This window comes from Ceratotherium simum, chromosome 21 (assembly GCF_057802395.1).
Source record: "Ceratotherium simum simum isolate JZ-2026a chromosome 21, ASM5780239v1, whole genome shotgun sequence".
Taxonomy (NCBI): domain Eukaryota; kingdom Metazoa; phylum Chordata; class Mammalia; order Perissodactyla; family Rhinocerotidae; genus Ceratotherium; species Ceratotherium simum.
In genome coordinates this window covers 47,857,977-47,871,274 of record NC_141920.1, presented here as the reverse complement: position 1 = coordinate 47,871,274, position 13,298 = coordinate 47,857,977, and positions in this window count along the sequence as shown.

Here is a 13,298-nt window from a genome sequence, read left to right as displayed (position 1 = left end):
GGAAAAAACATATTAGCAGAAACCATGCCTGAGGAAGCCGAGCTATTGGCCTTACTAAGCAAAGATTTTATATCAACTGTCTTAAATGTAATCAAAGATCTGAAGAAAACCAGAGAAACAATGTAAGAACAAAATGAAAAGATCAATAAAGAGATGGAAATTATAAAAAGGAGCCAAACGGAAATTCTGGAGTTAAAAAGTACAACAGTTAAAATGAAAAGTTCACTAGAGGAATTCAACAGCAGATTTGAGTAGGCAGAAGAAAGAATTAGAAAACTTGAATATTGCACAGTTGAAGCCATCCAGTCTGAGGAGCAGAAAGAAAAAAGAATAAAAAACAATGAACAGAACCTAATGGACATGTGGACCACCATCAAGAGTACCAACATATATATTATGGGAATCCCATAAGGAGAAGAGAGAAAGAGAAAGGAAGAAAGAATATTTGAGAAATAGTGGCCAAAATTTTCCCAGATTTGATGAATCCGAGAACCTCAAAACTCTCAGTAGGATAAACTCTTAGAGATCCACACTGAAACACAATATAATTGAACTACTGAAAGACAAACAAAAAGAATCTTGAGGGAGGAGAAGTCAAAATGGCAGCATAAGCAGACTCTGAACTCACCTCCTCCCGTGGACACAGCCAATTTACAACTACTTGTGGAAAAATTACCCTTGAGACAGAACTGAAAACTGGATAAGAGGAACTCCTGCAACAAAGGACTATCCTAATTGAGGTGGAAGAGGCAGAAACTCCCTTCTGGAAAGGAAAAACGCCGCCTTCACAAGCCGCCAGCTTCACAGCCGCTGGGAACAGCCCTAAGGTATGCAGCCTTCCCTGGAGGCGCAAGGCCCTGAGCCAGGGAGTGCCCCCAGTGTGGGCATTTTGTGGACCCAGCACAATCGAGACGAGTGGCATAATATCTGACTTTGCCTGCTACTAAAACATTGGGGACAACCCCCAGAAAAGCTGGTTCACAAAGAAATTAAAACCGGCTCTTAAAGGGCCCATGCGCAAACTCACCCATTTCAGAAAGCAACCTAGAATCACTAAAAAGAAAGGTGCACAGTGCTTTGGTGAAAAGAGACTCACCTGATAGGCCTTGAGTGCATCTCGGTGAGAGGTGAGACCTCTTCAAGGACTGGGACATTGGTGGTGACCATTGTTGTGGCCTGGTGTGGGCGTGCTGACACAGACGCCATTGGAGTTCTCCCTGGGGCCTGCTAGCCCAGGTCTGCGGCACCCACTAGAGCATTGATTTAATCCAGCTTAGCCAGGGCAGGCAGCCCACTCTAGAGACTGGCCCCACCCAACAACAAACCCTCAGGCAACTTGTGGGCCTGCATAGATTGGTGACTGGATTCTCTGCAGCCTGGCAACTGAGCCGACTTCAGTGGGGCAGGGCACACACAAGGAGGGGGTGGAGAGTGTGGGGCAGTAGTGGAGTGTGTGGGGCTCCCACTGCGGAGAGACTGGGTCCACTTCAGGAGGTCGGGGTGCGCACACAGGGCAGGACTGTGTTGACTGTGTGTGTGGACCTGTGGGCGGCAGGGCTTGTCAGCTGGAGAAGACTTGTGCTTCTCAAAGACCCACATAGGGGGTTTGCCCCACCTTCCAAAGCCTGAAACAATTGGGTGCTCCCGTGCCTGAGGCCAGCCCCACCCAGCTGCAATCCTCAGAGAGCTGACAAGAGACCTAAAGGCTGGAGGCTTATAGCAATTGTAAGCCCCTGAGCCTAACAACCTGCCACACTGCGAGCCTATTCACTTAAAAGAAAGACTGCAACACAAATGTGGTATTAGAACTTGCAGCCAACTGTTCTGGGGCTCCCCACACCTGATAAAGAGACTGAAGGGCCCACAACAACTACAAGCAGCTGAGCATTACAACAGCTGGCCAGGAGCATAACTCGGCCTCCCTGGGCACCTACAGGGAGAGCAAACAGGCCACAACAGAAGGACACACGTAGCCCACATAGGGGTCACTCCTGGAATGTTGAGAACTGAGGGAAGCACACTGCAGGCCTCCTAAGGCATCACTTATATAAGGTCACCTATCCAAGAGCAGGAGACATAGCTGACCTACTTAACACATAGACACAAGCACAGGGAAAGAGGCAAAATGAAGAGGCAAAGGAATACATTCCAAGTAAGAGAACAGGACAAAACCCCAAAAAAGGAACTAAGTGAAACAGAAATGAGCAACCTACCCAACAGAGAGTTCAAACAAAGAGTGTTAAGGTTGCTCACTGATCTGGGGAGAAGAATAGATGAGCTCAGTGAGAATGTTAACAAAGAAACGGAGATATAAAAAGAACCAATCGAAATGAAGAATACAATACTGGAAATGAAAAATTCACTAGAGGGACTCAAAAGCAGAGTAGAGGATACAGAAGAACGGATCTGTGAGCTGGATGAAAGACTAGAAGAAATTACCCAAGCTGAACAGGTGAAAGAGAAAAGAATTAAAAAGAGTGAGGACAGTCTAAGGGACCTCTGGGACAACATCAAGCACACTAACATCCATGTTACAGGTGTCCTGGAAGGAGAAGAGCAAGACGAAGGGGCAGAGAATCTATTTCAAGAAATAATAGATGAAAACTTCCCTAACCTAAGGAAGGAAACAGACATCCAGGTACAGGAAGCACAGAGAGCACCAAACAAGATAAACCCAAAGAGGCACACACCAAGACACATCATAATCAAAATTAAAGACAAAGAGAGAATCCTAAAAGCTGCAGGAGAAAGACAAGTTATATACAAAGGAAACCCCATAAGGCTATCAGCTGACTTCTCAGCAGAAACCTTACTGGCTAGAAGAGAGTGGCATGATATATTAAATGTGCTAAAAGGAAAAAACTTACAGCCAATAATATTCTACCCAGCAAGGTTATCATTCAAAATGGAGGGAGAGATCAAAAATTTCCCAGACAAGCAAAAATTAAAGGAGTTTGTCACCAAGAAACCAGTGCTACAAGAAATGTTAAAGGGACTGATTTAAGGGTAAAAGAGAAGACCACAAATACGAATAATTATCTATTTCCATGATAAGAGGGTAATGGATACAAATGCACAAAAAAGAAGTTAGATATGATATCAAAAACATAAAATGAGGGAGGAGGGAAGTTAAAGAGTAGAGCTTTCAGACAGAGGCCAAACTAAAGTGACCATCAATTCTGTACAGAAGGAGAAAGGAACAGAGAAGGACTACTAAAACACTGAGAAAAAAAAGTTAAAAAAAGGCAGTAAGTACATACTTATCAATAGCTACTTTAAAAGTCAATGGACTAAATGCTCCAAGTAAAAGGCATAGGGTGGCTGATTGGATAAAACAACAAGACCCATATATATGCTGCATACAAGAGACACACTTGAGATCTAAAGACACTCACAAACTGAAAGTGAAGGGATGGAAAAAGATACTCCACACAAATGGCAATGAAAAGAAGGCTGGGGTAGCAGTACTCATATCAGAAAAAATACACTTTGAAACAAAAACTGTAAAAAGAGACAAAGAAGGGCATTACATAATGATCAAGGGAACAATCCAACAAGAGGATATAACACTTGTAAATATCTATGCACCCAATGTAGGTGCACCTAAATATATAAAGCAATTATTAACAGACATAAAAACAGAAATAGACTGTAACACAATAATAGTAGGGGACTTTAACACTCCACTTACACCAACGGATAGATCATCCAAACAGAAGATCAATAAGGAAACATTGGCCTTAAACGACACACTAGAACAGATGGACCTAGTAGATATATACAGAGCATTCCATCCAAAAGCCAAAGAATACACGTTCTTTTCAAATGCACATGGAACATTCTCCAGGATTGATCACATATTAGGCCACAAAACCAGTCTCCATAAATTTAAGAAGATTGAAATAATACCAAGCATCTTTTCTGACCACAACAGTATGAAACTAGAAATCAACTATAGAAAGAAAATCAGAAAAGCCACAAATATGTGGAGATTAAACAAAATGCTACTGAACAACGACTGGGTCAACAAAGAAATCAAAGAAAATATCAAAAAATACCTCGAGACAAATGAAAATGAAAATACAACATGCCAGAATATGGGATACAGCAAAAGCGGTTCTAAGAGGGAAGTTTATAGTGATACGGGCCTATCTCAACAAACAAGAAAAATCTCAAATAAACAATCTAACAATGCACCTAAAGGAACTGGAAAAAGAAGAACAAACCAAGCCCAAAATCAGTAGAAGAAGGGAAATAATAAAAATCAGAGCAGAAATAAATGAAATAGAGACTAAAAAAACAATAGAAAACATTAAGAAAACCAAGAGCTGGTTCTTTGAAAAGATAAACAAAATTGACAAACCTTTAGCTAGACTCATCAAGAAAAAAAGAGAGAAAGCACAAATAAGTAAAACCAGAAATGAAAGAGGAGAAATTACAACAGACACCTCAGAAATATGAAAGATTATAAGAGAATACTATGAAAAGTTATGTCAACCAATTTGACAATCTGGAAGAAATGGATAAATTCTTAGAATCATACAATCTTTCAAAACTGGATCCAGAATAAGTAGAGAATTTGAATAGACCAATCACCAGTAAAGAGATCGAAACTGTAATCAAAAACCTCCCCAAAAATAAAAGTCCAGGACCAGACAGCTTCCCTGGTGAAATCTACCAAACATTCAAAGAAGACTTAATACGTATCCTTCTCAAACTCTTCCAAAAATTTGACGAGGGGGGGTAGCTCCCTAGCTCATTCTACGAAGCCAACATTACCCTGATACCAAAGCCACAGAAGGACAACAGAAAAAAAGAAAATTACAGGCCAATATCACTAATGAACATTGATGCAAAAATCCTCAACAAAATACTAGCAAATTGCATACAACAATACATTAAAAAGATTATACACCATGATCAAGTGGGATTTATTCCAGGTATGCAGGGATGGTTCAACACTCGCAAATCAATCAACGTAATACACCACATTAATAAAATGAAGAATAAAAATCACATGATTATCTCAATAGATGCAGAGAAAGCATTTTACAAGATACCGCATTCATTTATGACAAAAACTCTGAATAAAATGGGTATAGAAGGAAACTACCTCAACATAATAAAGGCCATATATGACAAACCCACAGCTAATATCATCCTCAATGGTGAAAAATTGGAAGCTATCCCTCTAAGAACAGGAACCAGACAAGGATGCCCACTGTCACCACTCCTACATAACATAATACTGGAAGTCCTAGCCAGAGCAATCAGGCAAGAAAAAGAAATAAAAGGGATCCAAATTGGAAAGGAAGAAGTGAAACTGTCACTATTTGCAGATGACATGATTTTATATGTAGAAAACCTTAAAGAATGCACCAGAAAACTTTTAGAGTAATAAACGAATACGGTAAAATTGCAGGACACAAAATCAACATACAAAAATCAGTTGCATTTCTATACACTAACAACGAAGTAGCAGAAAGAGAAATTAAGAATACCATCCCATTTACAATTGCAACTAAAAGAATAAAATACCTAGGAATAAACTTAACCAAAGAGGTGAAAGATCTGTACACCGAAAACTATAAAACATTGCTGAAAGAAATTGAAGGAAACACAAAAAAATGGAAAGATATTCCATGCTCTTGGATTGGAAGAATTAACATAGTTAAGATGAGCATACTTCCTAAAGCAATCTATAGATTCAGTGCAATCCCTATCAAAGTTCCAACAACATTTTTCACAGAAATAGAACAAAGAATCCTAAAATTTATATGGAAAAACAAAAGACCCCAAATAGGTAAAGGAATCCTGAGAAAAAAGAACAAAGCTGGAGGTATCACACTCCCTGATTTCAAAATATACTACAAAGCTATAGTAACCAAAACAGCATGGTACTGGCACAAAAACCGACACACAGGTCAATGGAATGGAATCAAAAGTCCAGAAATAAACCCACACATCTATGGACAGCTAATCTTTGACAAAGGAGCCAAGAACATACAATGGAGAAAAGAAAGTCTCTTCAACAAATGGTGTTGGGAAAACTGGATAGCCACATGCAAAAAAATGAAAGTAGACCCTTACCTTACACCATACACAAAAATTAACTCCAAATGGATTAAAAACTTGAATGTAAGACCTGAAACCATGAAACTTCTAGAAGAAAACATAGGCAGTACGCTCTTCGACATCAGTTTTAGCAACATATTTTCAAGCACCATGTCTGACCAGGCAAGAGAAACAATAGAAAAAATAAACAAATGGACTATATCAAACTAAAAATCTTCTGCACATCAAAGGAAACCATCAACAAAATGAAAAGACAACCTAACAATTCGGAGAAGATATTTGCAAACCATATATCTGATAAGGGCTTAATCTCCAAAATATATAAAGAACTCATGCATCTCAACAACAAAAAATCTAACAACCCAATGAAAAAATGGACAAAAGACCTGAACAGACATTTCTCCAAAGAAGATAAACAGATGGTCAACAGACACATGAAAAGATGTTCAAAATCATTAACTATCAGGAAAATGCAAATCAAAACTACAATGAGATATCACCTCACGCCCGTCAGAATGGCTATAATTAACAAGACAGGAAACAACATGTGTTGGAGAGGATGTGGAGAGAAGGGAACTCTCATACACTGCTGGTGGGAGTGCAAACTGGTGCAGCCACTATGGAAAACAGTATGGAGATTCCTCAAAAAATCAAGGATAGAACTACCATATGATCCAGCTATTCCACTGCTGGGTATTTATCCAAAGAACTTGAAAATAGCAATGCGTAAAGGTACATGCACCCATGTGTTCATTGCAGCATTATTCACAATAGCCAAGACTTGGAAGCAACCTAAGTACCCATCGAGGGACGAATGGATAAAGAAGATGTGATATATATACACAATGGAATACTACTGAGCCAAAAGAAACGATGAAATCCAGCCATTTGTGACAACATGGATGGACATTGAGGGTATTATGCAAAGTGAAATAAGTCAGAGGGAGAAGGTCAAATACCGTATGATTTCCTTCATTAAGTAGTAGATAATAACAACAATAAACAAACACATAGAGACAGAGATTGGATTGGTGGTTACCAGAGGGGAAGGGGGGAGGGAGGAGGGTTAAACATTCGGCACATGTGTGTGGTGATGGGTAGTAATTAGTCTTTGGGTGGTGAACATGATGTAATCTATGTAGAAATAGAAATATAATGATGTACACCTGAAATTTATACAATGTTATAAACCAATGTTACTGCAATAAACAAAAAATTTTTAAAAAAAAAGGATCTTGAAAGCAACGAGAGAAGCAACTCATTACATGCAAGGAATAAGATCAATAAAATTATTGATTTTATTATCAATAAGATCAATAAAGTAAACAGCCAATTTCTCTTCAGAAACCATGAAAGACAGAAGAGAATGAGGTGGCATTTTTAAAGGGATGAAAGAAATAAACTGTCAGAAGAGTCACTATCCAGTGGAGAGATCTGGCAAATACTACCTCAGCCAGGGGTTCAAGGTCCAGCTCAACGGTGATGTCATGTTAACAGTACATACCCTTGATATGATGTGGGGAACGTGGCGCTTTACCTCTGTGGTCGTTCTGAAAAAAAAAACAACATATATATATATATATATATATATATATATATATATATATATATACAGGATTATATATATATATACAATCCTAGCCTAATCATGAGAAAAAGATCATATAGATTCCAGTTGAGGGACATTCTATAATGCCTGACTCCTCAAATTTGTCAAGGTAATCAGAAACAAAAAAAAGAAACTGTCACAGCCAAGAGGAGCTTAAGGAAACATGATGATTAAATACAATGTTGTAACCCGGATGCACTCCTGGAACAGAAAAAGGGCAATAGATACAAACTAAGGAAATCTGAATAAAGCACGGACTCATGTTAATAGTGATAATATCATCATCATCATCATCATCAATGTATCAATATTGGTTCCTGAGTTACCATGAACAGAGTCTGGTAACAGAGTACCAGACTAATGTAAGACGTTAGTAATAGGGGAAACCGTACAGAGTATATGAGAATTCTCTATACTGTCTTCATAATTTTTCTGTAAATCCAAAACTGTTCTAAAAAAAAAAAGGTTATTTTACAACAGCAAGAGGCAAGAGTAGTGATTGTCAAATTTTATTTTACTGAAAGATTAGCTGAGGAAATTTTGAAAAATGCCCATTCCAAGATCTTACCTCCTAAAGGTCCTGAATCAGCAAGTCTGGGATAGAGTGCATGAATCCCCCTTTTTAACATGCCCCCAAAATGATTCATGTTTTGAAATGGTGTGCCCCAGAGAAAAACCCCCAGTATTACATCTCAGCTTTGGCTTCTCGCATAATCTGTGAAGATGACTGTGACCTTGCCCCCCATGCAGATAGGAGAGCAGAGTTGTGTTTGTGTGAAATTGATGTCTCCAAATCAATTTTGGAAAGAGGCTTCCAATTCTCTGGATCCCCATGCTGTGAAAATCAAAGGTGGCTCCCCAAAATGGGGGCCGGGGTGTTGTCCCAGCAGAGCTGTGGGTTGCTGTGGGTGGAAACAGCAGTCATCTGCCTGCATCTCCCCACATGCTGAGATAAGGCCATAGCATTAGTGTGGGGCTCAAGGCCTGTCATGACCTGGCTCCTATCTATCTTTTCACTCCTGTTTCCCCTTCCCTTGTGCAAACAATACTCAAGCCAGGTGAAATTACTTCCTAAATGCCCAGTGCTGTTTCTCACCTCTGCAGCAAAAACATAGCCTTTCCTGTGGATGTTTTTCCTGATCTTTCCAAAAACTGAAGGTGTTCTTGTGGCCAGTTAAACGGTGCTTCTGGTAGCACTCATACCATTGCCGTGTGGCTGACTTCCCCACTCCCTGTGTATGTTGGAGAGCAGGGCTCATGCTGAATTGACTGAATTCATCTTTAGAATTATAATCCTTGGTATGTCACTTTGTCAACCCAATGTTTAATGAATGCTTATAAATGGATGAATAGAATGCTGAATTCTTGACTCCACTCATTGCTCCTCAGAGGGAAGAGAGGAAATGCTGAAAAAATGCAACCTATAATAATGATGCCAGCCAACGCAACTGGCTTGTGTGTGATATTGTACTTAATTGAGCAAGGGATCTGTGACAAATAAGAGAAGGATAAATAGCCAAGGAGGCCTAAGGAAAAAAATGACCATATGTATATCTCCAGGAGGAATTTGGCATAATAATATCAAAAAAGATGCATCTTGTTATTAGGAAGTATTCACTGGGTGTCCTATGGATATAGAAATAAGTCATAATAGGGTTTAAAAACTCAGAACTCAAGAACAACTAGAAGCTACTACTGAGGGTTCAACCAATTATACATTTTCTCTATAACTAAATTAGAAGCTTGTCAGGGGAAAATAACATTATTACAACCTTGTGCCAAATCATGCAGGTACTTTGCACACTTCAAATGATGCAATCATGCCCAGAAACTTGTACAGAAAGTCTCAGTATCCCCCATTTTATGGTTATGAAGTCTGAAGCTCAACAAGTTTAAGCGATGCCCAAATTCACTGGCTGGTTAGAGGCAGAGCCAAGACTCACACCCTGGCCCTCTGTGCTTCTCACTGTGATTTCCACCCCCATTAGAGCTGGCAGGATATGCCAGGTTATGCTTTGATTACTCATAGATTGATTGACCAATTACTACTATCACTATGAGTATGATGTTAGCTGTGTTTTGTAGATGACATTTATCAGATTGAGGACATTTCATCCATTCCTTGTTTGTTGAGTGTTTTTATTATGAAAGAGTGTTAGTTTTTTTCAATGCCTTTTTGCACCTCTTGAAATGATCTTTGGTTTTCGTCTTACTCTATTAATATTGTGTATTATTGATTGATTTTCACATGTTGAATTTACCTTGTATTCTTGGATAGATCCCACTTGGTCATGCTGGATAATCTTTTTTTATGTGGTGTTGGATTTGGTTTCCTAGTATTTGTTAAGGATTCTTGTGTCTGTATGCATTGTGATTTCTTTTTTGACCTCTTAATTATTTAAGAGTGTGTTGTTTAATTTCCACATATCCGTGCATTTCTCAAATTTCCTTTTGTTATGGATTTCTTTTTTTCTTTCAGTTTTATTGAGATATAATTGACATACAGCACTGTATAAGTTTAAGGTGTATAGCATAATGATTTGCCTTACATATATAGTGAAATAATTACCACAAAAAGCTTAGTTAACATCCATCATCTCATATAGATACAAAAAAAAAAAAAGAAAAAATGTTTTTTGTAAATTTATATTTTATTTTATTTATTGGGGTAACATTGGTTTATAACAATATGTAAATTTCAGGTGTACATCGTTATACCTCTGTTTCTGCACAGATTACATCATGTTAACCACCCGAATACTAATCACAATCCATCACCACACACATGTGCCTAATCATCCTTTTTGCCCTCCTCCCTCCCCTCTTCCCCTCTGGTAACCATGAATCCAGTCTCTGTCTCTATGTGTTTGTTTGTTGTTGTTTTTTTCTTATACTTATGAGTGAGATCATCCTGTATTTGACCTTCTCCCTCTGACTTATTTCGCTTAACATGATACCCTCAAGGTCCATCCATGTTCTCGCAAATGGCTGGATTTCATCATTTCTTATGACTCCGAAGTATTCCATTGTGTATATATACCACATCTTCTTCATCCATTCATCCTTTGATAGGCACTTAGGTTGCTTCCAAGTCTTGGCTATTGTGAATAATGCTGCGATGAACACAGGGTTGCATGTACCTTTACACATGCATGTTTTCATGTTCTTTGGATAAACACCCAGCAATGAAATAGCTGGATCGTATGGTAGTTCTATTCTTAATTTTTTGAGGAATCTCCACACTGTTTTCCATAGTGGCTACACCAGTTGCACTCCCACCAGCAGAGTATGAGTTCCCTTCTCTCCACATCCTCTCCAACAATTTTTGTTTTCTGTCTTGTTAATTATAGCCATTCTGACAGGAGTGACGTGATATGTCATTGTAGTTTTGATTTACATTTTCCTGATAGTTAATGATGTTGAACATCTTTTCATGTGTCTGTTGGCCATCTGTGTGTCTTCTTTGGAAAAATGTCTGTTCAGTTCTTTTGTCCATTTTTTAATTGGGTTGTTAGTTTTTATGTTGTTGAGATGTACGTGTTTTTTATATATTTTGGATATTAACCCCTCATCAGATATATGGTTTGCAATATCGTCCCCCAATTGTTAGGTTGTCTTTTTGTTTTGTTGATGGTTTCCTTTGCTGTGCAGAAGCTTTTTAGTTTGATGTAGTCCCATTTGTTTATCTTTTCTATTGTTTCCCTTGCCCGGTCAGACATGATACTTGAAAATATGTTGCTAAGACTAATGTCGAAGAGCATACTGCCTATGTTTTCTTCTAGAAGTTTCAAGATTTCAGGTCTTACATTCAAGTCTTTAACCTATTTTGAGTTAATTTTTGTGTATGGTGTAAGATAAGGGTCTACTTTCATTTTTTTGCATGTGGCTGTCCAGTTTTCCCAACACCATTTATTGAAGAGACTTTCCTTTCTCCATTGTATGTTCTTGGCTCCCTTGTTGAAGATTAACTGTCCACAGATGTGTGGGTTTATTTCTGGGGTCTTGATTCTGCTCCATTGATCTGTGTGTCTGTTTTTGTGCCAGTACCATGCTGTTTTGATTACTATAGCTTTGTAGTATATTTTGAAGTAAAGGATTGTGATACCTCCAGCTTTGTTCTTTTTTCCTCAAGATTCCTTTGGCTATTTGGGGTCTTTTGTTTTTCCATATAAATTTTAGGATTCTTTATTCTATTTCTGTGAAAAATGTTGTTGGAACTTTGATAGGGATTGCATTGAATCTATAGATGGCTTTTGGAAGTATGGACATCTTAACTATGTTAATTCTTCCAGTCCAAGAGCACGGAATATCTTTCCATTTCTTTGTGTCTTCTTCAATTTCTTTCAGCAATGTTTTATAGTTTTCCATGTACAGCTCTTTCACCTCTTTGGTTAAGTTTATTCCTAGGTATTTTATTCTTTTTGTTACAATTGTAAATGAGATTGTATTCTTAATTTCTCTTTCTGCTACTTCATTTTTAGTGTATAGAAACGCAATTGATTTTTTTTTAATTTTTTATTCATGTCATAATAGTTTATAACATTATGAGATTCCAGTTGTACATTATTATTTGTCAGTCACCATATAAATGTGCCCCTTCACCCCTTATGCCCACCCTCCAACTCTCTTCCTCCTGGTAATGACCAAACTGTTCTCTCTGTATATGTGTTAGTTTATATTCCACATATGAGTGAAGTCATACAGTGTTTCTCTTTCTCTGTCTGGCTTATTTCACTTAACATAATACCCTCCAGGTCCATCCATGTTGTTGCAAATGGGATCATTTTATCTTCTTTTATGGCTGAGTAGTATTCCGTTGTATATATATACCATGTCTTCTTTATCCAATCATCTGTTGAGGGACACTTGGGTTGCTTCCATGTCTTGGCTATAGTGAATAATGCTGCAATGAACATAGAGGTGCATAAGCCTCTTTGGATTGTTGATTTCAAGTTCTTTGGATAAATACCCAGAAGTGAGATAGCTGGATCATAAGGTATTTCTATTTTTAATTTTTGGAGGAGCATCTATACTGTTTTCCATAGAGGCTGCACCAGTTTGCATTCCCACCAGCAGTGGATTAGGGTTCCCATTTCTCCACAGCCTCTCCAGCATTTGTTGTTTTTTGTTTTGCTGATTATGGCCATTCTCACGGGTGTAAGGTGATATCTTAGTGTAGTTTTGATTTGCATTTCCCTGATGATTAGTGATGTTGAGCATCTTTTCATATGCCAATTGGCCATCTGTATATCTTCCTTGGAAAAATGTCTGTTCATATCATCTGCCCATTTTTTGATTAGGTTATTTTGTTGTTGTTGTTCAGCTGTGTGAGTTCTTTATATATTATGGAGATTAACCCCTTGTCAGATACATGATTTGCAAATATCTTCTCCCAGCTGGTGGGTTGTCATTTCATTTTGATCCTGGTTTCATTTGCCTTGCAGAAGCTCTTTAGTCTGATGAAGTCCCACTTATTTATTTTTTCTTTTGTTGCTCTTGTCCAAGTAGACATGGAATTCGAAAAGATCCCTCTAAGACTGATGTCAAAGAGTGTTCTGCCTATATTTTCTTCTAGGAGTTTTGTAGTTTCAGGTCTCACCTTCAAGTCTTTGAT